Genomic DNA, 24,055 nt, shown 5'->3' with positions numbered 1-24,055 from the left:
ATCTATGATCGTTAGGTGAACTTTTTGTGAATGGGCAAAATAATGGCCTGTTTTACTCAGGTAAATATCCCACCGCACGTTCACTTGGGAATTTAATGTTATTCTTTTTAAAAGGTTTGGCTCCATAGGCATTTGAATCTTTAAATCGCCGGGAGAAGGGGGAGGCGTGTTGGCACCAAATCTATATGTTATTCCTTAAAAAAATATATCCCGTTACACTTGATAAATCACTTTACAATCATCAATTATCTTTAGGTCAGCTTTTTGTAAATGGGCAAAATAATGGCTTGTTTGACTCGGGTAAATATCCCACCGCACGTTCGCTTGGGAATTGAAAATTATTCTCTTTAAAAGGTTTGGATCCATACGTCAATTTCATCTTTAAAATTTTTCAAAGCATGTGTATCTCTTTCTGATAAATTTTCGAGCTATTAGGGTTGAACTAGTGGAATATCCCAAACTTGGATTACAAAACTTTTTTGTTCATGTGTGTTGTGTGAATAAATTTACTTTACTTACATTTGTTATTGCTTTAACTTATTTCCATACATAAACTCTAAAATTTTCATTTTGTTGTGACTATTTGCCTTTTATCTCTTTTTTTTTTTTTACGAGATGAAGGTAAAGTGAATACTCCAGTTTTTATTTAAGAAAAAAGTATACATCTGAAGTGGAAATGCACAATGCACAAATGTAGAGAGAGAAAATTCCAAAAAGTGTCTATAATTTTTAGGGATTGTAAACTCTTTTTAGTTTTTCTTATATCAGGTGCTGCAACCATCGGGAAAAAGGGGAGGCGGGGGATTTTTAACTGAGTGTTGACTCCCAATCCATAAGTCATTCGTTATAAAATATAGCCCATTACGCAAGAAAGATCACTTTACAGTCATCTATGATCGTTAGGTCAACTTTTTGTAAATGGGCAAAATAATGGCTTGTTTGACTCGGGTAAATTTCCCACCACATTTTCACTTGGGAATTTAATGTTACTCTCTTTAAAAATTTTGGATCCATAGGTCATTTTCATCTTTAACATGTTTCAAGCATGCATATCCATTTTTTAAAACATGTGTAGAGAAATCTCTTTCTTATAAAATTCTGTGATATAAGGGATGAACTAGTTGAATTTTCCAACATTGGATAAAAAAACTTTTGTGTTCATTTGTGGTGTGTGAATAAATTTTCTTTACTTACATTTGTTATTGTTTTAAATTCTTTCCATACATGAATTCTTAAATTTTCATTTTGTTGTGATCTATTTGCCTTTTATCTCTTTTTTTTCTTTACAAGATGAAGGGAAAGTGAAAAATCAAGTTTTGATTTAAGAAAAAAGTATACATCTAAAATGTAAATGCACAATGCACAAATGTAGAGAGAGATAATTCCAAAAAGTGTATGTAATTTTTAGGGATTGTAAACTCTTTTTAGTTTCTTATATATCAGGTTCTACAATCGTCGGGAAAAGGAGAGGGGAGGGTAAATATCCGAACGCACGTTCACATGGGAATTTAATGTTATTCTCTTAAAAAGGTTTGAATCCAAAGGTCAATTGCATCTTTAACATGTTTAGAGCATGAAAATCCATTTTTAAAACATGGTAGAAAAATCTATTTCTTATTAAATTCCGATCTATTAGGTCTGAACTAGTGGAATTTCCCAAACTTGGATAACAAAACTTTTGTGTTCTTTTGTGGTATGTGAATAATTTTTCTTTACTTACATTTGTTATAGTTTTAAATTCTTTCCATACATAAACTCTAAAATTTTCATTTTGTTGTGATCTATATGCCTTTTCTCTCCTTTTTTTGTTTACAAGATGAAGGGAATGTGAAAACTCAAGTTTTGATTGAAGAAAAAAGTATAGATCTAAAATGGAAATACACAATACCCAAATTTATTGAAAGGTAATTCCAAAAAGTGTCTTTAATTTTTAGGTATTGTAAACTCTTTTTAGTTTTTTATATATCAGGTTTTGCAATCATCGGGTAAAGGGGGAGGCGGTGGATTTTTAACTGAGTGTTGACTCCCAATCTATATGTAATTCCTTACAAAAGTATAGCCTGTTACGCATGATAATTCACTTTACAATCATCTATAATCGTTGGGTGAGCTTTTTGAAAAAGGACAAAATAATGACTTATTTGACTGGGGTAAATATCCCACCGCACGTTCACTTGGGAATTTAATGTTATTATCTTTAAAAGGTTTGGATCCCTAGGTCATTAGCATCTTTAGCATCTTTCAAGCATGCATATCCATTTTTTAAAACCAGTGTAGAAAAATCGCTTTCTTATAAAATTTTCAGCAATTAGGGTTGAACTAGTGGAATTTCCCAAACTAGAATAACAAAACTTTTGTGTTCATTTGTGGTGTGTGAATAAATTTTATTTACTTAAATTTTTTATTTCTTTAAATTATTTCCATACATAAACTCTAAGAGTTTCATTTTGTTGTAATCTATTTGCCTTTTATCTCTGTTTTTGTTTTCGAGCTTAAGGGAAAGTGAAAAGTCAAGTTTTGATTTAAGAAAAAATTATACATCTTAAATGGAAATTCATAATGCACAAATGTAGAGAGATAATTCCAAAAAGTGTCTATAATTTATAGGGATTGCAAACACTTTTTAGTTTTTTATATATCAAATTATGCAATCGTCGGGAAAAGGGGGAGGTGGCGGATTTTTAACAGAGCATTGACTTCCAATCCATAGGTCACTCCTACCAAAAAGATAGCCCATTACACATGATAAATCACTTTACAATCATCTATGATCGTTAGGTTAGCTTTTTGTAAATGGGAAAAATAATGGCTTGTTTGGCTCAGGTAAATATCCCACCGGACGTTCAGTTGGGAATTCAATGTTATTCTCTTTAAAAGGTTTGGATCCATAGGTCATTTGCATCTTTAACATATTTCAAGCATGCATATTCATTTTTTTAAACATGTGTAGAAAAATCTCTTTCTTATAAAATTCCAAGCTATTAGGGTTGAACTAGTGGAATCTCCAAAACTTGGATAACAAAACTTTTGTGCTCATTTCTGGTGTGTGAATAAATTTTCTTTAATTACATTTGTTATTGTTTTAAATTCATTCCATACATAAACTCTAAAATTTTCATTTTGTTGTGATCTATTTGCCATTTATTTCATATTTTTTTACAAGATGAAGGGAAAGTGTAAACTCTAGTTTTGATTTGAGAGAAAAGAATATATCTAAAATGGAAATGCACAATGCACAAATGTAGAGTGAGATAATTCCAAAAAGTCTCTATAATTTTTAGGGATTGTAGAATCTTTTTAGTTTTTTATATATATATGGTTCTGCAATCGTCTGGAAAAGGGGGAAGCGAGAGATTTTTATCTGAGTGTACATAGATATAATTCAAAAAAATGCATGTAATTTTTAGGGATTGTTAACTCTTTTTAGTTTTTTTATATATCATGTTCTACAATCGTCGGGAAAAAGGGGATGGAGGGGATTTTTAACTAAGTGTTGACTCCCAATCCATTAGTGATTCGTCAAAAAATATAGCCTGTTACGCACAATAAATCACTTTACAATCATCTATGAGCGTTACGTCAACTTTTTGTAAATGGGCAAAATAATGGCTTGTTTGACTCGGGTAAATATCCAACTGAATGTTCACTTGGGAATTTAATGTTATTATCTTTAAAATGTTTGGATCCTTAGGTCATTTGCATCTTTAACATGTTTCAAGTAAGCATATCCATTTTTTAAAATAGGTGTAGAAAAATCTCTTTCTTATAAAATTCTGAGCTACTATGGTTGAACTAGTGGAGTTTTGCCAAACTTGGATAACTAAACTTTTGTGTTCCTTTGTGGTGAGTGAATAAATTTTCTTTACTTAACTTTTTTTTTCTTTAAATTATTTCCATACATAAACTATAAAATTTTCTTTTTGTTGTGATCTATTTGCCTTTTATCTCTTTTTTTGTTTACGAGATGAAGGGAAAGTGAAAAATCAAGTTTTGATTAAAGAAAAAAGTATACATGTAAAAGGGACATGCACAATGCAAAAATGTAGAGAGAGATAATTCCAAAATGTGTCTGTAATTTTTAGGGATTGTAAACTCTTATAAGTTTTTATATATCAGGTTCTGCAATCGTTAGGAAAAGGGGGAGGCGGGGGATTTTTAACTGAGTGTTGACTCCCAATCCATAAGTCATTCTTTAAAAAAAATATAGCTTGTTATGCATGATAAATAACTTTACAATCATCTATGATCGTTAGGTCAGATTTTTGTAAATGGGCAAAATAATGTCTTGTTTGACTCCAGAAAACATCCCACCGCACGTTCATTTGAGAATTTAAAGTTATTATCTTTAAATGGTTTGATCCATAGGTCATTTGAATCTTTAACAAGTTTCAAGCATGCATAGCCATTTTTTAAAACATGAGTAGAAAAATCTCTTTCTTATAAAATTCCAAGCAATTAGTGTTGAACTAGTGGAATTTCCAAAACTTGGGTACCAAAAATTTTGTGTTCATTTGTCGTGAGTGAATAAATTTTCTTTACTTACATTTGTTATTGATTCAAAATCTTTCCATACATAAACTCTAAAATTTTAATGTAGTTGAGATCTATTTGCCTTTTATCTCTTTTTTTGTTTACGAGATGAGGTGAAAGTGAAAACTCAAGTTTTGATTTAAGAAAAAAGTATACGCCAAAAATGGAAATGCACAATGCACAAATGTAGAGAGAGATAATTCCAATAAGTGTCTATAATTTTCAGGGATTGTAAAATCCTTTTAGTTTTTTATATATCAAGTTCTGCTATCGTCGGGAAAAGGGGGATTCGGGAGATTTTTAACAGAGTGTTGACCCCCAATCGATAAGTCATTCCTTACAAAAATATAGCTTGTAATGCATGATAAATCACTTTACAATCATCTATGATCGTTAGGTCAGCTTTTTTTAAATGGGCAAAATAATGGCTTGTCTGACTCGTGTAAATATCCCACTGCACGTTGACTTGGGAATTTAATGTTATTCTCTTTATAAGGTTTGGATCCATAGGTCATTTGCATCTTTAACATGTTTCAAGCATGGACGTCCATTTTTTAAAACATGTGTAGAAAAATCTCTTTCTTTTAAATATCCGAGCTATTAGGGTTGAACTAGTAGAATTTTCCCAAACTTGGATACCAAAAATTTTGTGTTCATTTGTGGAGTGTGAATACATTTTCTTAACAAATATTATTTTTTCTTTAAATTCTTTACATCCATATTCACTTTGTAGTGATCTTTTTGCCTTTTTTCTATTTTTTTGTTTACGAGATGAGGGGATAGTGAAAAATCAAGTTTTTACTTAAGAAAAGAAGTATACATCTTAAATGGAAATGCAGAATGCACAAATTTAGAAAGAGATAATTCCAAAAAGTGTTTGTAATTTTTAGGGATTGTAAACTCTTTTTAGTTTTTAAATATCAGGTTCTGTAATCGTCGGGAAAAGAGGGACGCAGGTGATTTTTAACTGAGGGTTGACTCCCAATCAATCAGTCATTCCTTACAAAAATATTGCATGTTATACATGATAAATCACTATACAATCATCTGTGATCGTTAGATTAGCTTTATGTAACTTGGTAAAATAATGGCTTGTTTGACTGGGGAAAATATCCCACGGCATGTTCATTTGGGAATTTAAACTTATTCTCTTTAAAAGGTTTGGATCCATAGGTCATTTGAATCTTTAACCTCTTTTAAGCATGAATAACCATTTTTTAAAACATGTGTAGAAAATCTCTTTCTTATAAAATTCCAAGAAATTAGGGTTGAACTAGTGGAATTTTCCAAACTTGGTTAACAAAAATTTTGTGTTCATTTGTGGTGTGTGAATAAATTTTGTTTACTTAAATTTGTTATTGCTTTAAATTCTTTCCTTACATCAACTCTAAAATTTTCATTTTGTTGTGATCTATTTGCCTTTTATCTATTTTTTTTTTTTGTTTTTTGAGATGAAGTGAGAGTGAAAACTCAAGTTTTGATTTAAGAAAAAAGTATACACCTAAATTGGAAATGCACAATGCAAAAAACTAGAGAGAGATAATTCCAAAAAGTGTCTGGAATTTTTAGGGATTGTAAACTCTTTTTAGTTTTTTTATATATCATGTTCTGCAATCATCGGGAAAAGGGGGATGTGGGAGATTTTTAACAGAGTGTTGACTCTCAATCCATAAGTGATTCATTACAAAAATATAGCCTGTTACAGACGATAAATCACTTTACAATCTTCTATGATCGTTACGTCAGCTTTTTGTAAATGGGCAAAATAATTGCTTGTTTGACTCGGGCAAATATACCACTAAACGTTCACTTGAAAATTTAATGTTATTATCTTTAAAATGTTTGGATCCATAGGTCATTTACATCTTTAACTTGTTTCAAGCATGCATATCCATTTTTTAAAATAGGTGTGGAAAAATCTCTTTCTTCTAAATTTTTGAGCTATTAGGGTTGAACTAGTGGAATTTTCCCAAACTTGGATAACAAAATTTTTGTGTTCATTTGTGGTGTGTGAATACATTTTCTCAACAAATATTTTTTTTCTTTAAATTCTTTACATCCATAAACTCTAAATTTTTCACTTTGTAGTGATCTTTTTGCCTTTTTTCTATTTTTTTTTTACGAGATGAGGGGATAGTGAAAAATCAAGTTTTTACTTAAGAAAAAAGTATACATCTTAAATGGAAATGCATAATGCACAAATTTAGAAAGAGATAATTCCAAAAAGTGTTTTGTAATTTTTAGGGATTGTAAACTCTTTTTAGTTTTTAAATATCAGGTTCTGTAATCGTCGGGAAAAGGGGGAGGCAGGTGATTTTTAACTGAGGGTTCACTCCCAATCAATCAGTCATTTCTTACAAAAATATTGCCTGTTATGTATGATAAATCACTATACAATCATGTGTGATCGTAAGATTAGCTTTATGTAACTTGGTAAAATAATGGCTTGTTTAACTGGGGAAAATATCCCACGACAAGTTCATTTGGGAATTTAAACTTATTCTTTTTAAAAGGTTTGGATCCATAGGTCATTTGAATCTTTAACCTCTTTTAAGCATGCATAACCATTTTTTAAAACATGTGTAGAAAATCTCTTTCTTATAAAATTCCGAGCAATTAGGGTTGAACTAGTGGAATTTTCCAAACTTGGTTAACAAAACTTTTGTGTTCATTTGTGGTGTGTGAATAAATTTTGTTTACTCACATTTGTTATTGCTTTAAATTCTTTCCTTACATAAACTCTAAAATTTTCATTTTGTTGTGATCTATTTGCCTTTTATCTATTTTTTTTTTTTTTTTGAGATGAAGTGAGAGTGAAAACTCAAGTTTTGATTGAAGAAAAAAGTATACACCTAAATTTTAAATGCACAATGCAAAAAACTAGAGAGAGATAATTCCAAAAAGTGTCTGTAATTTTTAGGGATTGTAAACTCTTTTTAGTTTTTTTATATATCATATTCTGCAATCGTCGGGAAAAGGGGGATGCGGGAGATTTTTAACAGAGTGTTGACTCTCAATCTATAAGAGATTCATTACAAAAATATAGCCTGTTACGGACGATAAATCACTTTACAATCTTCTATGATCGTTACTTCAGCTTTTTGTAAATGGGCAAAATAATGGCTTGTTTGACACGGGCAAATATACCACTGAACGTTCACTTGGGAATTTAATGTTATTATCTTTAAAATGTTTGGATGCATAGGTCATTTGCATCTTTAACATGTTTCAAGCATGTATATCCATTTTTTAAAATAGGTGTAGAAAAATCTCTTTCTTATAAATTTTCGAGCTATTAGGGTTGAACTATTGGAATTTTCCCAAACTTAGATAACAAAACTTTTGTATTCATTTGTGGTGTGTGAATACATTTTCTTAACAAATATTTTCTTTCTTTAAATTCTTTACATCCATAAACTCTAAATTTTTCACTTTGTAGTGATCTTTTTGCCTTTTTTCTATTTTTTTGTTTACGAGATGATGGGATAGTGAAAAATCAAGTTTTAACTTAACAAAAAAGTATACATCTTACATGGAAGTGAAGAATGCACAAATTTAGAAAGAGATAATTCCAAAAAGTGTTTGTAATTTTTAGGGATTGTAACTCTTTTTTGTTTTTAAATATCAGGTTCTGTAATCGTCGGGAAAAGGGGGAAGCGGGTGATTTTTAACTGACAGTTGACTCCCAATCAATCAGTCATTCCTTACAAAAATATTGCCTGTTATGCATGATAAATCAATATACAATCATCTGTGATCGTTAGATTAGCTTTATGTAACTTGGTAAAATAATGGCTTGTTTGACTGTGGAAAATATCCCACGGCATGTTCATTTGGGAATTTAAACTTATTCTCTTTAAAAGGTTTGGATCCATAGGTCATTTGAATCTTTAACCTCTTTTAAGCATGAATAACCATTTTTTAAAACATGTGTAGAAAATCTCTTTCTTATAAAATTCCGATCAATTAGGGTTGAACTAGTGGAATTTTCCAAACTTGGTTAACAAAAATTTTGTGTTCATTTGTGGTGTGTGAATAAATTTTGTTTACTTAAATTTGTTATTGCTTTAAATTCTTTCCTTACATCAACTCTAAAATTTTCAATTTGTTGTGATCTATTTGCCTTTTATCTATTTTTTTTTTTTTTTTTGAGATGAAGTGAGAGTGAAAACTCAAGTTTTATTTAAGAAAAAAGTATACACCTAAATTGGAAATGCACAATGCAAAAAACTAGAGAGACATAATTCCAAAAAGTGTCTGTAATTTTTAGGGATTGTAAACTCTTTTTAGTTTTTTTATATATCATGTTCTACAATCGTCGGGAAAATGGGGATGCGGGAGATTTTTAACAGAGTGTTGACTCTCGATTTATAAGTGATTCATTACAAAAATATAGCCTATTACGGATGATAAATCACTTTACAATCTTCTATGATCGTTACGTCAGCTTTTTGTAAATGGGCAAAATAATGGCTTGTTTGACTCGGGCAAATATACCACTGAACGTTCACTTGGGAATTTAATGTTATTATCTTTAAAATGTTTGGATCCATAGGTCATTTGCATCTTTAACATGTTTCAAGCATGCATATCCATTTTTTAAAATAGGTGTGGAAAAATCTCTTTCTTATAAATTTTCGAGCTATTAGGGTTGAACTAGTGGAATTTTCCCAAACTTGGATAACAAAACTTTTGTGTTCATTTGTGGTGTGTGAATACATTTTCTTTGCTAATATTTTTTTTGTTTTAAATTCTTTCCTTACATAAACTCTAAAATTTTCATTTTGTAGTGATCTATTGACCTTTTTTCTAATTTTTTGTTTACGAGATGAAGGGAAAGTTAAAAAACAAGTTCTGATTTAAGAAAAAAGTACACATCTTAAATGGAAATGCAGTATGCACAAATTTAGAGAGTGATAATTCCAAAAATTGTTTGTAATTTTTAGGGATTGTAAACTCTTTTTAGTTTTTATATATCAGGTTCTGCAGTCATCGGGAAAAGGTAGAGGCGGGGGATTTTTCACTTAGTGATAACTCCCAATCCATAAGTCATTTCTTGTAAAAATATAGCCCTTTATGCATGATAAATCACTTTATAATCATCTATGATCGTTAGGTCAGCTTTTTGTAAAAGGGAAAAATAATAGCTAGTTTGACTCGAGTAAATATTCCACCGCACGTTCACTTGGGAATTTAATTTTATTATATTTAAAAGGTTTGGATCCATATGTCATTTGCATCTTTAACATATTTCAAGGATGCATATCCATTTTTTAAAACATGTGTAGAAAAATCTCTTTCTTATAATATTCCAAGCTATTAGGGTTGAACAAGTGAAATTTCCTAAACTTGGATAACAAAACTTTTCTGTTCATTTGTGGTGTGGGAATAAATTTTCTTTACTTAAATTTTTTATTGCTTTAAATTTTTTCCATGCATAAACTCTAAAATTTTCATTTAGTTGTGATCCATATGCCTTTTTTCTCTTTTTTTGTTTACGAGATGAAGGGAAAGTGAAAAATAAATTTTTGATTTAAGAAAAAAGTATACATCTCAAATGGAAATGCACAATATACAAATTGGGAGAGATATAATTCGAAAAAAGTGTCAGTAATTTTTAGGGACTTTACACTCTTTTCAGTTTTTATATATGAGGTTCTGCAATCATCGGGAAAAAGGGGTGGTGGTGGGGGATTTTTAACTTAGTGTTGACTCCCAATCCATATGTCGTTCATTACAAAAATATAGCCCATTACGCATGATAAATCTCTGTATAATCATCAATGATCGTTAGGTCACCTTTTTGTAAATGGGCAAAACAATGGGTTGTTTGACTCGGGTAAATATCCCACATAAGGTTCACTTGGGAATTTAATGTTATGATCTTTAAATGATTTGGATCCATAGGTCATTTGCATCTTCAACATGTTTGAAGCATGCATCTCCATTTTTTAAAACATGTGTAGGAAAATCTCTTTCTTTTTACATTCCGAGCTATTAGGGTTGAACTTGTGGAATTTCCCTAGCTTGGATAACAAAACTTTTGTGTTCATTTCTGGTGTGTGAATAAATTGTCTTTGCTTACATTTTTTTTTTTGCTTTATATTTTTTCCATACATAAACTCTAAAATTTTCATTTTGTTGTGATCTTTTTGCCTTTGATCTCTTTTGTTGTTTACGAGTTGAAGGGAAAGTGAAAAATCAAGTTTTGTTTTAATAAAAATTATACATCTAAAATGGAAATGCACAATGCACAAATTTAGAGAGAGATAATTCCAAAAAGTATTTGTAATTTTTAGGGATTGTAAACTCTTTTTTGTTTTTATATATCAAGTTTTACAATCGTCGGGAAAAGGGTAACACGGGGGATTTTTAATAGAGTGTTGACACCCAATCCATTGGTCATTCCTTATAAAAATATAGCTTTTTACGCATGATAAATCACTTTACAATCATCTATAATCGTGAGGTCAGCTTTCTGTAAATGGGCAAAATTATGGCAAGTTTGACTTGGGTAAGTATCTCACCGAACGTTCACTTGGGAATTTAATGTTATTATCTTTAAAATATTTGGATCCGTAGGTCATTTGCATCTTTAACATGTCTCAAGCATGCATATCCATTTTTTAAAACATGTGTTGAAAATCTCTTTGTTATAAAATTTCGAGCTATTAGGGTTAAAACTAGTGGGATTTCAGAAACTTGGAAAACAAAACTTTTGTGTTCATTTGTGGTGGGTGAATAACTTTTCTTTCCTTACATTTGTGTTTGATTTAGATTCTTTCCATACATAAACTCTAAAATTTTCATTTTGTTGTGATCTATTTGCCTTTTATCTCATTTTTTGTTTACGAGTTGAAATGAAAGTGAAAACTCAAGTTTTGATTTAAGAAAAAAGTATACACCTAAAGTGGAAATGCACAATGCACAAATGTAGAGAGAGATAATTCCAAAAAGAGTTTGTAATTTTTTGGGATTGTAAACTCTTTTTAGGTTTTTATATATCATGTTTTGCAATCATCTGGAAAAGGGATATGCAGGGAATTTTTAACTGAGTGTTGACTTCCAATCCATAAGTCATCCCTTACCAAAATATAGCCCATTATACATGATAAATCTCTTTACAATCATCTATGATCGTTAGGTCAACTTTTTGTAAATGGGCAAAATAATGGTTTGTTTGACTCGAGTAAATATCCCACCGCACGTTCATTTTGGAATTTAATGTTATTATCTTTAAAATGTTTTGATCCATAGGTCATTTGCATCTTTAACATGTTTCAAGCATGCATATCCATTTTTTAAAACATGTGTAGAAAAATCTCTTTCATATAAAATTCCGAGCTATTAGAGTTGAACTAAAGGAATTTTCCCAAACTTGGATAACTAAACTTTTGTGTTCATTTGTGGTGTGTGAATAAATTTTCTTTACATAAAAATGTTACTATTTTAAATTCTTTCCATATATAAACTCTAAATTTTTTATTTTTTTGTGATCTAATTACTTTTATCTCTATTTTTTTTATGAGATGAAGGGAAAGTGAAAACTCAAGTTTTTATTTAAGAAAAAAGTAGACATCAAAATTGAAATGCACAATGCACAAATGTAGAGAGAGATAATTCCAAAAAGTGGCAGTAATTTTTAGGGATTGTAAACTGTTTTAAGTTTTTATATATCAGGTTATGCAATCGTTGAGAAAAGGGGGAGGCGGGGGATTATTAACTGAGTGTTGACTCCCAATCCATACGTCATTCCTTAGAAAAATATAGCCTGTTACACATGATAAATTACTTTACAATCATCTATGATCGTTAGTTCAACTTTTTGTAAATGGGCAAAATAATAGCTTGTTTGACTCGGGTAAATATGCCACCGCACGTTCACTTGGGAATTTAAAGTTATTCTCTTTTTAAAGGTTTAGATCCATAGGTCATTTTAATATTAAACATGTTTCAAGCATGCTTATCCATTTTTTAAAACATGTATAGGAAAATCTCTTTGTTATAAAATTCCGAGCTAATAGGGTTGAACTCGTGGAATTTCCCAAACTTGGTTAACAAAACCATTGTGTTCATTTGTGGTATGTGAACAACTTTTCTTTCCTTACATTTGTGATTGATTTAAATTCTTTCCATACTTAAACTCTAAAATTTTCATTTTGTTGTGATCTATTTGCCTTTTATCTCTTTTTTTGTTTAAAAGTTGAAATGAAAGTGAAAACTCAAGTTTTGATTTCAGAAAAAAGTATACCCCTAAAATGGAAATGCACAATGCACAAATGTAGGGAGAGATATTACCAAAAAGAGTCTGCAATTTTTTTGTATTGTAAACTCTTTTTAGTTTTTTATATATCATGTTCTGCAAGCATCTGAATAAGGGGGATGCAGGGGATTTTTAACTGATTGTTGATTCCCAATCCATAAGTCATTCCTTACAAAAATATAGGCCGTTACGCATGATAAATCATTTTACAATCATCTATGATCGTTAGGTCAGCTTTTTGTAAATGGACAAAATAATGGCTTGTTTGACTCGAGTAAATATCCCACCGCACGTTCACTTGGAAATTTATTGTTATTCTCTTTAAAACATTTGGATCCATAGGTCATTTGCATCTTTAAAATGTTTCAAGCATGGATATCCATTTTTTAAAACATGTAGAAAAATCTCTTTCTTATAAAATTCAGAGCTATTGGGGTTGAACTAGTGGAATTTTCCCAAACTTGGATTACAAAACTTTTGTGTTCATTTTTGGTGTGTGAATAAATTTTCATTACTAATATTTTTTTTCTATAAATTCGTTCCATACATAAACTCTAAAATTTTCATTTTGTAGTGATCTATTTGCCTTTTTTCATTTTTTTTGTTTACTAGATGAAGGGAAAATGAAAAATCAAGTTTTGATTTAAGAAAAAAGTATACATCTTAAAAGGAAATGCACAATGCAAAATTTTTGTGCAAGATAATTCCAAAAAGTGTCTTTAATTTTTAGGGACTGTATACTCTTTTTAGTTTTTATATATCAGGTTCTGCAATCGTCGGGAAAAGGTCGAGGTGGGGGATTTTTAACTGAGTGTTGATTCCAATCCATAAGTCATTCCTTACAAAAATATAGCCCGTTACGCATGATAAATCTCTTTTCAATCATCTATGATCGTTAGGTCAGCTTTTTGTAAGTGGGCAAAATAATGGCATGTTCGACTCGGGTAAATTTCCCACCGAATGTTCACTTGGCAATTTATTGTTATTATCTTTAAATGGTTTGGATCCATAGGTCATTTTCATCTTCAACAAGTTTCAAGCATGCATATCCATTTTTTTAAACATGTGTAGAAAAATCACTTTCTTATAAAATTTCAAGCTATTAGGGTTGAACTAGTGGAATTTCCCAAACTTGGATTACAAAACTTTTGTGTTCATTTGAGGTGTGCGAATAAATTTTTGTTCTGACATTTTTTTTACTTTACTTTAAATTCTTTCCATACATAAACTCTAAAATTTTCATTTTGTTGTGATCTATTTGCCTTTTTTCTCTTTTTTTTTATGAGATGAAGGGAAAGTGAACACTCAAGTTTTAATTTAAGAAAAAAGTATACATCTAAAATGGAAAAGCACATTGCACAAATGCAGATAGAGATAATTCCAAAATGTGTCTGTAATTGTTTGGGATTGTAAACACTTTTTTGTTTTTATATATCTAGTTTAGCAATCATTGGGAAAGGGGGAGGCTAGGGATTTTTAACTAAGTGTTGACTCCCAATCCATAAGTCATTCCTAACAAAAATATAGCCCGTTATGCATGATAAATCACTTTACAATCATCGATGATCTTTAGGTCAGCTTTTTCTAAATGGGCAAAATAATGGCTTGTTCGACTTGGGTAAATATCCCACCGCACATTCCTTTGGTAATTTAATGCTATTCTCTGTAAATGGTTTGGATCCATAGGTTATTTGCATCTTTAACATGTTTCAAGCATGCATATCCATTTTTTTAAAACATGCATTGAAAAATCTCTTTTCTATAAAATTCCGAGCTATAAGGGTTGAACTAGTGGAATTTCCCAAACTTGGTTAACAAAACTTTTGTATTTATTTGTGGTGTGTGAATAAATTTTCTTTACTTACATTTGTTATTGATTTAAATTCTTTCCATACATAAACTCTAAAATTTTCATTTTGTTGTGATCAATTTGTCTTTTATCTCTTTTTTTGTTTACGAGACGAAGTAAAAGTGAAAAGTCCAATTTTGATTTAGAAAAAAAGTATACACCTAAAATGGAAATGCACATTGCACAAATGTAGAGAGAGATAATTCCAAAAAGTGTCTGTAATTTTAGGGATTGTAAACTCTTTTCAGTTTTTAATATATCATGTTCCTGAATCGTTGGGAAAAGGGGGATGCGAGGGATTTTTAACTGATTGTTGACTACCAATCCATAAGTCATTCCTTACAAATATATAGCCTGTTACGCATGATAAATCACTTTACAATCAACTATGATCGTTAGGTCAGCTTTTTGTAAATGGGCAAAATACTGGCTTGTCTGACTCAGGTAAATATCCTACCGCACGTTCACTTGGGAATTTAATGTTATTCTCTTTAAAACGTTTGGATCCATAGGTCATTTGCATCTTTAACATGTTTCAAGCATGCATATCCATTTTTTAAAACATGTAAAAATATCATTTTCTTATAAAATTCTAAGCTATTGGGGTTGAACTAGTGGAATTTTCCCAAACTTGGATTACAAAACTTTTGTGTTCATTTGTGGTGTGTGAATAAGTTTTCATTAATAATATTTTTTTTCTAAAAATTCGTTCCATTCATAAACTCTAAAATTATCATTTTGTAGTAATCTATTTGCCTTTTCTCTATTTTTTTGTTTACCAGATGAAGGGAAAGTGAAAATTCTAGTTTTGATTTAAGAAAAAAGTGTACATCTTAAATGGAAATGCATAATGCACAAATTTAGAGAGAGATAATTCCAATTTTTTTTGTAATTTTTAGGGACTGTTTACTCTTTTTAGTTTTTATATATCAGGTTCTGCAATCGTTGGGAGAAGGGGGAGCCGAGGGATTTTAAACAGAGTGTTGACTCCGAATCCATAAGTCATTCCTTACAATAATATAACCCGTTACGCATGATCAATCTCTTTACAATCATCTAAGATCGTTTGGTCAGCTTTTTGTAAATGGGCAAAATAATGGCATATTTGACTCTGGTAAATATCCCACCAAACATTCACTTGGGAATTTAATGTTATTATCTTTAAATGGTATGGATCCATAGGTCATTTTCATCTTCAACATGTTTCAAGCTTGCATATCCATTTTTTAAAACAAGTGTAGAAAATCTCTTTCTTATAAAATTCCGAGCTATTAGTGTTGAACTAGTGGAATTTCCCAAACTTGGATAACAAAAATTGTGTTCATTTGTGGTGGGTGAATAAATTTTCTTTACTTACATTTTTTATTGGTTTAAATTCTTTCCTTATATAAACTCTAAAATTTTCATTTTGTTGTGATCTATTTGCCTTTTTTCTCCTTTTGCTTACGAGATGAAGGGAAAGTGAAAACTCAAGTTTTGTTTTAAGAAAAAAGTAGACATCTAAAATGGAAATGCACAATGCACAAATGCAATGAGAGATAATTCCAAAAAGTGTTTGTAATTTTTAAGGATTGTAAACTCTTTTTTGTTTTTATATATCTGGTTCAGCAATCGTCGGGAAAAAGGGGAGGCGGGGGATTTTTAACAGAATGTTGACTCCCAATGCATAAATCATTCCTTAAAAAAATATAGCCCGTGATGCATGATAAATCACTTTACAATCATCTATTATTGTTAGGTCAGGTTTTTTGTAAATGGGCAAAATAATGACTTGTTTGACTCAGGTAAATATCCCACCGCACCTTCACTTGGGAATTTAATGTTATTATCTTTAAATTGTATGGATCCATAGGTCATTTTCATCTTCAACATGTTTCAAGCTTGCAAATCCATTTTTTAAAACAAGTGTAGAAAAATCTCTTTCTTATAAAATTTCGAGCTATTAGGGTTGAACTAGTGGAATTTTCCCAAACTTGGGTAACTAATCTTTTGTGTTCATTTGTTGTGTGTGAATAAATTTTCATTACTTACATTTTTTATTGCTTTAAATACTTTCCATACATAAACTCTAAAATTTTCATTTTGTTGTGATCTAGTTGCCTTTTATCTCTTTATTTTTACGAGATTAAGGAAAAGTGAAAACTCATGTTTTAATTTAAGAAAAAATAATACATCTAAAATGGAAACGCACAATGCAATTCCAAGTACTCGTTAGTAATTTTTAAGGATTGTAAACTCTTTTTAGTTTTTATATATCAGGATCTGTAATCATCGGGAATAGGGGGAGGCGTGGGATTTTTATCTGAGTGTTGATTCCCAATCCATGTGTCATTCCTTACAAAACTTTAGCCCATTATGCATGATAAATTTCTTTACAATCAACTATGATCGATTGGTCAGATTTTTGTAAATGGGCAAAATAATGGCTTGTTTGACACAGGTAAATATCGCAGCACACGTTCACATAAAATTTAAAGTTATTCTCTTTAAAAGGTTTGGAGCCATAGGTCATTTGAATCTTTAACATGTTTCAAGCATGGATATCCATTTTTTAAAACATATGTAGAAAAATCTCTTTCTTATAAAATTCAGAGCAATATAGCTTGAACTAGTGGAATTGCCCAAACTTGGTTAACAAAAATTTTGTGTTTATTTGTAGTGTATGAATAAATTTTCTTTACTTACATTTATTTTTTCTTTAAATTAATTCCATACATAAACTCTAAATTTTTTATATTGTTGTGATCAATTTTCCTTTTATCTCTTTTTTTGTTTACGAGATGAAGTGAAAGTGAAAACTCAAGTTTGGATTTAAGAAAAAAGTATACACCTAAAATGGAAATGCACATTGCATTAATGTAGAGAGAGATAATTCCAAAAGTGTATGTAATTTTTATGTATTTTAAATTCTTGTTAGTTTCTTATATATCATGTTGTTCTATCGTCGGGAAAAGGGGGAAGTGGGGGATTTTTAACTGATTGTTCACTCCCAATCCGTAAGTGATTCCTTTAAAAAATATAGCCTGTTACGCATGACAAATCACTTTACAATCATTTATGATCGTTAGGTCAGCTTTTTGTAAGTGGGCAAAATAATGGCTTGCCTGACTTGGGTAAATATCCCACCGCACGTTCACTTGGAATTTAATGTTATTCTCTTAAAAAGGATTGGATCCATAGGTCATTTGCATCTTTAACATATTTCAAGCATGCATTTCCATTTTTTAAATCATGTAGAAAAATCTCTTTCTTAAAAAATTTCAAGCTATTAGGGTTGAACTGGTGGAATTTTCCCAAGATAACAAAACTTTTTTGTTCATTTGTGTTGTGTGAATAAATTTTCTTTACTGATATTTTTTTTCTTTAAATTCTTTCTATACATAAATTCTAAAATTTTCATTTTTTAGTGATTTATTTGCCTTTTTTCTATTTATTTGTTTACCAAATAAAGGGAAAGTGAAAAATCAAGTTTTGATTTCATAAAAAAAGTATAAATCTCAAATGGAAATGCACAATGCACAAATTTAGAGAGAGATAATTCAAAAAAGTGTCTGTAATTTTTAGGGATTGTATACTCTTTTTAGTTTTTCTATATCAGCTTATGCAATCGTCGGGAAAAGGGGGAGGCGGTGATTTTTAATTGAGTGTTGACTCCTAATCCATAAGTAATTCAATACAAAAATATAGACCGTGACGTGTGATAAATCTCTTTACAATCATCTATGATCGTTAGGTCAGCTTTTTGTAAATGGCCAAAATAATGGTATGTTTGACTCGGGTAAATATCCCACCGAACGTTCACTTGGGAATTTAATGTTATTATTTTAAATGGTTTGGAACCATAGGTCATTTTCATCTTCAACAAGTTTCGAGCATGCATATCCATTTTTTAAAACATGTGTAGAAAAATCTCTTTCTTATAAAATTCCGAGCTATTAGGGTTGAACTAGTGGAATTTCCCAAACTTGAATAACAAAACTTTTGTGTTCATTTGTGGTGTGTGAATTAATTTTCTTTACTGACATTTTTTATTTAAATTGTTTCCAAACATAAACTCTAAAATTTTCATTTTTTTGTGATCTATTTACCTTTTTTTCTCTTTTTTTGTTTACGAGATGAAGGGAAAGTGAAACCTCAAGTTTTGATTTAAGAAAAAAGTATACATCTAAAATTGAAATGCACAATGCACAAATGTAGAGAGAGATAACTCCAAAAATTGTCTGTAAATTTTAGAGGTTGTAAACTCTTTTTTGATTTTATATGTGATTCAGCAATCGTCGCGAAAAGGGGGAGGTGGGGGATTTTTAACGGAGTGTTGACTCCCTATCCATAAGTCATTCCTTACAAAAAGATAGCCTGTTGAGCATGATAAATCACTTTAATATCATCTACGATCGTTAGGTCAGCTTTTTGTAAATGGGCAAAATAATGGCTTGTTTGACTCAGGTAAATATCCTACCGCATGTTCACTTGGGAATTTAGTGTTATTATATTTAAAACGTTTGGATCGATTGGTTATTTGCATCTTTAACATGTTTCAAGCATGCATATCCATTTTTTAAAACATGTGAAGGAAAATCTCTTTGTTATAAAATTCCGAGCTATTAGAGTTGAACTAGTGGAATTTCCCAAACTCTTTTAACAAACATTTTGTGTTCATGTGTGTGTGTGAATAAATTTTATTTACATACATTTTTTATTGGTTTAAATAATTTCCATAGATTAACTATAAAATTTTCAATTTGTTGTGATCTATTTGCCTTTTTTCTCTTTTTTTTATTTACAAAATGAAGGGAAAGTGAAAACTCAAGTTTTGATTTAAGAAAAAAGTATAAATCTAAAATGGAAATGCACAATGCACAAATGTAGAGAGAGAAAATTCCAAAAAGTGTATGTAATTTTTAGGGTTTGTAAAGACCTTGTTTATATATATCTGGTTCAACAATCGTCGGAAAAAGGGGGATGTGGGGGATTTTTAACTATCATCTATGATCGTTAGGTCAGCTTTTAGTAAATGGGCAAAATAATGGTTTGTTTGACTCGGGTAAATATCCCACCGAAGGTTCACTTGGGAATTTAATGCTATTATCTTTAAAAGGTTTGGATCCATGGGTCATTTGAATCTTTAACTTGTTTCAAGCATGCATTTCCATTTTTTAAAACATGTGTAGAAAAATCTCTTTCTTATAAAATTCCTAGCTATTTGGGTGCAATTAGTCGAATTTCTGAAACTTGGATAACAAAACTTTTGTGTTCTTTTGTTGTGTGCAAATAAATTTTCTTTACTTACATTTGTTATTGCTTTAAATTCGTTCCGTACATAAACTCTAAAATTTTCAATTCACAATGCACAAATGTATAGAGAGATAAATCAGAAGAGTGTCTGTAATTTTTAGGGATTGTAAACTCATTTTAGTTTTATTTATTAGGTTTTGAAATCATCGAGAAAAGGGGGAGATGGTGGATTTTTAACTGAGTGTTGACTCCCGATCCACAAGTCATTTCTTACAAAAATATAGCCAGTAACACATGATAAATAACTTTACAATCATCTATGATTCTTAGGTCAGCTTTTTTTAAATGCGTAAAATAATTGTTTGTTTGACTCGTGTAAATATCCCACCCCACGTTCACTTGAGAATTTAATGAGCGTTTGTTATTCTCTTTAAAAAGGTTTGGATATATAGGTCATTTGCATCTTTAACATGTTTCAAGCATGCATATCTATTTTTAAAACAAGTGTAGAAGAAATCTCTTTCTTATCAAATTCCAAGCTATAAGGGTTGAACTTGTCGAATTCCCAAACCTTGGATAACAAAACTTTTGTGTTCATTTTTGGTGTGTGAATAAATTTTATTTACTTACAATTGTTGTTGTTTAAAATTTTTTCCATACTCTAAAATTTTCATTTTGTTATGATCTATTTGCCTTTTTTGTTTACGGGATGAAGGGAGAGTGAAAACTCAAAGTTTTGATTGAATAAAAAAGTATACCTCTAAAAAGGAAATGTACAATTCAAAAATGTAGAGAGAGATACTTCTAAAAAGGGTCAGTAATTTTTAGGGATTGTAAACTCTTTTCAGTATTCATATATTAGGTTTTCCAATCGTCCTGAAAAGGGGGAGGGAGGGGATTTTTAACTGAGCGATGACTCTCAAACCTTAAGTCATTTCTTACAAAAACATTGCTAGTTACGCATGTTATGTCACTTTGCAATCATCTCTGATTGTTAGGTCAGCTTTTTGTAAATGGGCAAATTATTGGGTTGTTTGACTCAGGTAACTATCCCACCACACATTCACTTGAAAATTTAATGAGCGTATGTTATTCTCTTTAAAAGGTTTGGATCCATAGGTTGTTTGCTTCTTTAACATGTTTCAAGCTCGCATATCCATTTTTAAAACATGTGTAGAAAAAAAAATTTTCTTATAAAATTCCAAGCTATTAGGGTTGAACTAGTGGAATTTCCAAAACTTGGATAACAAAACTTTTGTGTTCATTTGTGGAGTGCGAATAAATTTTTTTTACTTACATTTGTTGTCATTTTAAATTTTTTCCATACACAAACTCTAAAATTTTCATTTTGTTGTGATCTATTTGCCTTTCTTCTTTACGGGATGAAGGGAGAGCGAAAACTCAAAGTGTTGATTGAATAAAAAAGTATACATCTAAAATGGAAATGTCCAATTCACAAATCTAGAGAGAGATACTTCCGAAAAGGCTCAGTAAGTTTTTGGTATTGTAAACTCTTTTTAGTATTCATATAATAGGTTTTCCAATCGTCGGGAAAATGGGGAGGGAGTGGAGTTTTAACTGAGCGATGACTCTCAAACCTTAAGTCATTTCTTACAAAAATATTGCTCTTTACGCATATTATGTCACCTTGCAATCATCTATGATTGTTAGGTCAGCTTTTTGTAAATGGGCAAAATAATGCGTTGTTTGACTCAGGTAACTATCCCACCACACGTTCACTTGAGAATTTAATGAGCGTATGTTATTCTCTTTAAAAGGTTTGGATCCATAGGTCGTTTGCTTCTTTAACATGTTTCAAGCATGCTTATCCATTTTTAAAACATGTGTTGAAAAAATCTCTTTCTTATAAAATTTCAAGCTATTAGGGTTGAACTAGTGGAATTTCCCAAACTTGGATAACAAAACTTTTGTGCTCATTTGTGGTGTGCGAATAAATTTTCTTTATTTACATTTGTTGTCATTTAAATTTTTTTTCATACACAAACTCTAAAATTTTTATTTTGTTGTGATCTATTTGGCTTTTTTCTTTACGGGATGCAGGGAGAGCGAAAACTCAAAGTTTTGATTTAAGAAAAAATTATACATCTAAAATCGAAATGCACATTGGAAAAATGCAGAGAGAGATAATTCCAAAGTGTGGCTTTAATTTTTAGGGATTGTAAACTCTTTTTAGTTTTTATAAATTAGGTTTTACAATCGTCTGGAAAAGGGGGAGGCGGAGAATTTTTAATTGAGTGTTGGCTCCCAATCCATAAGTCATTTCTTACAAAAATATAACCTGTTATGCATGATAAATCACTTTACAGTCATCTATGATTGTTAGGTCAATTTTTTGTAAATGGACAAAATAATGGATTGTTTGACTCTGGTAAATATCCCACCGGACGTTCACTTTAGAATTTAATGAGCTATTGTTATTCTCTCTAAAAGGTTTGGATCCATAGGTGATTTACATCTTTAACATGTTTCAAGCATGAATATCCATTTTTAAAACTTGTGTAGAAGAAATCTCTTTCTTATAAAATTCCAAGTTATTAGGGTTGAACTAGTGGAATTTCCAAAACTTGGATAACAAAACTTTTGTTTTCATTTGTGGTGTGGGAATAAATTTGCTTTACTTACATTTGTTTTTGTTTTAAATTTTTTTCATACACAAACTCTAAAATTTTCATTTTGTTGTGATCCATTTGACTTTTTTGATTACATGATTAAGGGAGAGAGACAACTCAAAGTTTTGCTTTAAGTAAAAAGCATACATATAAAATGGAAATGCATAATGCACAGATGTTGAGAGAAATAATTTCAAAAAGTGTTTGTAATTTTTAGGGATTGTCAACTCTTTTAGTTTATATATATTAGGTTTTGCAATAGTCGGGGAAAGAGGGTGGTAGGTGATTTTTAACTGAGCGTTGACTCCCAATCCACAAGTCATTTCTTACAAAAATATAGCCCTTTAGACAGGATAAATCACTTTATAGTCATCTATGATTGGTAGGTCAGCTTTTTGTAAATGGGGAAAATAATGGCTTGTTTGACTCGTGTAAATATACCACCGCATGTTCACAAGAAAATTTAATGAGCGTATGTTATTCTCTTTAAAAGGTTTGGATCCGTAGGTCGTTTGCATCTTTAACATATTTCAAGCATGTATATCCATTTGTAAAACTTGTGTAGAAAAAACCTCTTTCTTATAAAATTCCAAGCAATTAGGGTTGAACTAGTGGAATTTCCCAAACTTGGATAACAAAACTTTTTTGTTCCTTTGTGGTGTGCGAATAAATTTTCTCTACTTACATTTGTTGTTGTTTTAAATTTTTCCATACATAAACTTTAAAATTTTTATTTTTATGTGATCAATTTGCTTTTTCTGTTTACGGGACGAGGGGAGAGTGAAAAATCAAAGTTTCGATTTAAGAAAAAAGTATACATCTACAACAGAAACTCACAATGCACAAATGTAGAGAGAGATAATTCCAAAGAGTGTCTGCAATTTTTTGGGTTTGAAAAATATTTTTGTTTTTTATATATTAGTTTTTGCAATCGTCAGGAAAAGGGGGAGGCGGGGGATTTTTAACTGAGTGTTGACTCCCAATCCATAAGTCATTTCTTACAAAAATATAGCCCGTTACTCATGATAAATCTCTTTACAATCATCTATACTTGTTAGGTCCGCTCTATGTATGGGCATATTAATAACTTGTTTGACTCGGGTAAATATCCCACCGCTTGTTCACTTGAGAATTTAATGAGCGTTTGTTATTCTCTTTAAAAGGTATGGGATCCATTGGTCATTTGCATCTTTAACAAATTTCAAGCATGCATATCTATTTTTAAAACATCTTTAGAAGAAATCTATTTCTTATAAAATTCCAAGCTATTAGGGTTGAAATAGCGGAATTTCAAAACCTTGATAAGAAAATTTTTGTGTTCATTTGTGGTGTGCGAATAAATTTTCTTTACTTACATTTGTTGTTGTTTTAAATTTTTTCCATACACAAACTCTAAAACTATCATTTTGTTGTGATCTGTATGCCTTTTTTTTTTTACGGGATGAAGGCAAAGCGAAAACTACAAGTTTTGATTTATGAAAAAAGTATACATGTAAAATGGAAATGCACAATACACAAATGTAGAGAGAGATAATTCCAAAAAGTATC

This window comes from Aristolochia californica, unplaced genomic scaffold (genome assembly GCF_029961685.1).
Source record: "Aristolochia californica isolate CCGP_79_NKW_82.1479 unplaced genomic scaffold, dmAriCali1.0.hap1 SCAF_5, whole genome shotgun sequence".
Classification (NCBI taxonomy): domain Eukaryota; kingdom Viridiplantae; phylum Streptophyta; class Magnoliopsida; order Piperales; family Aristolochiaceae; genus Aristolochia; species Aristolochia californica.
This window is presented reverse-complemented; position numbering follows the sequence as displayed.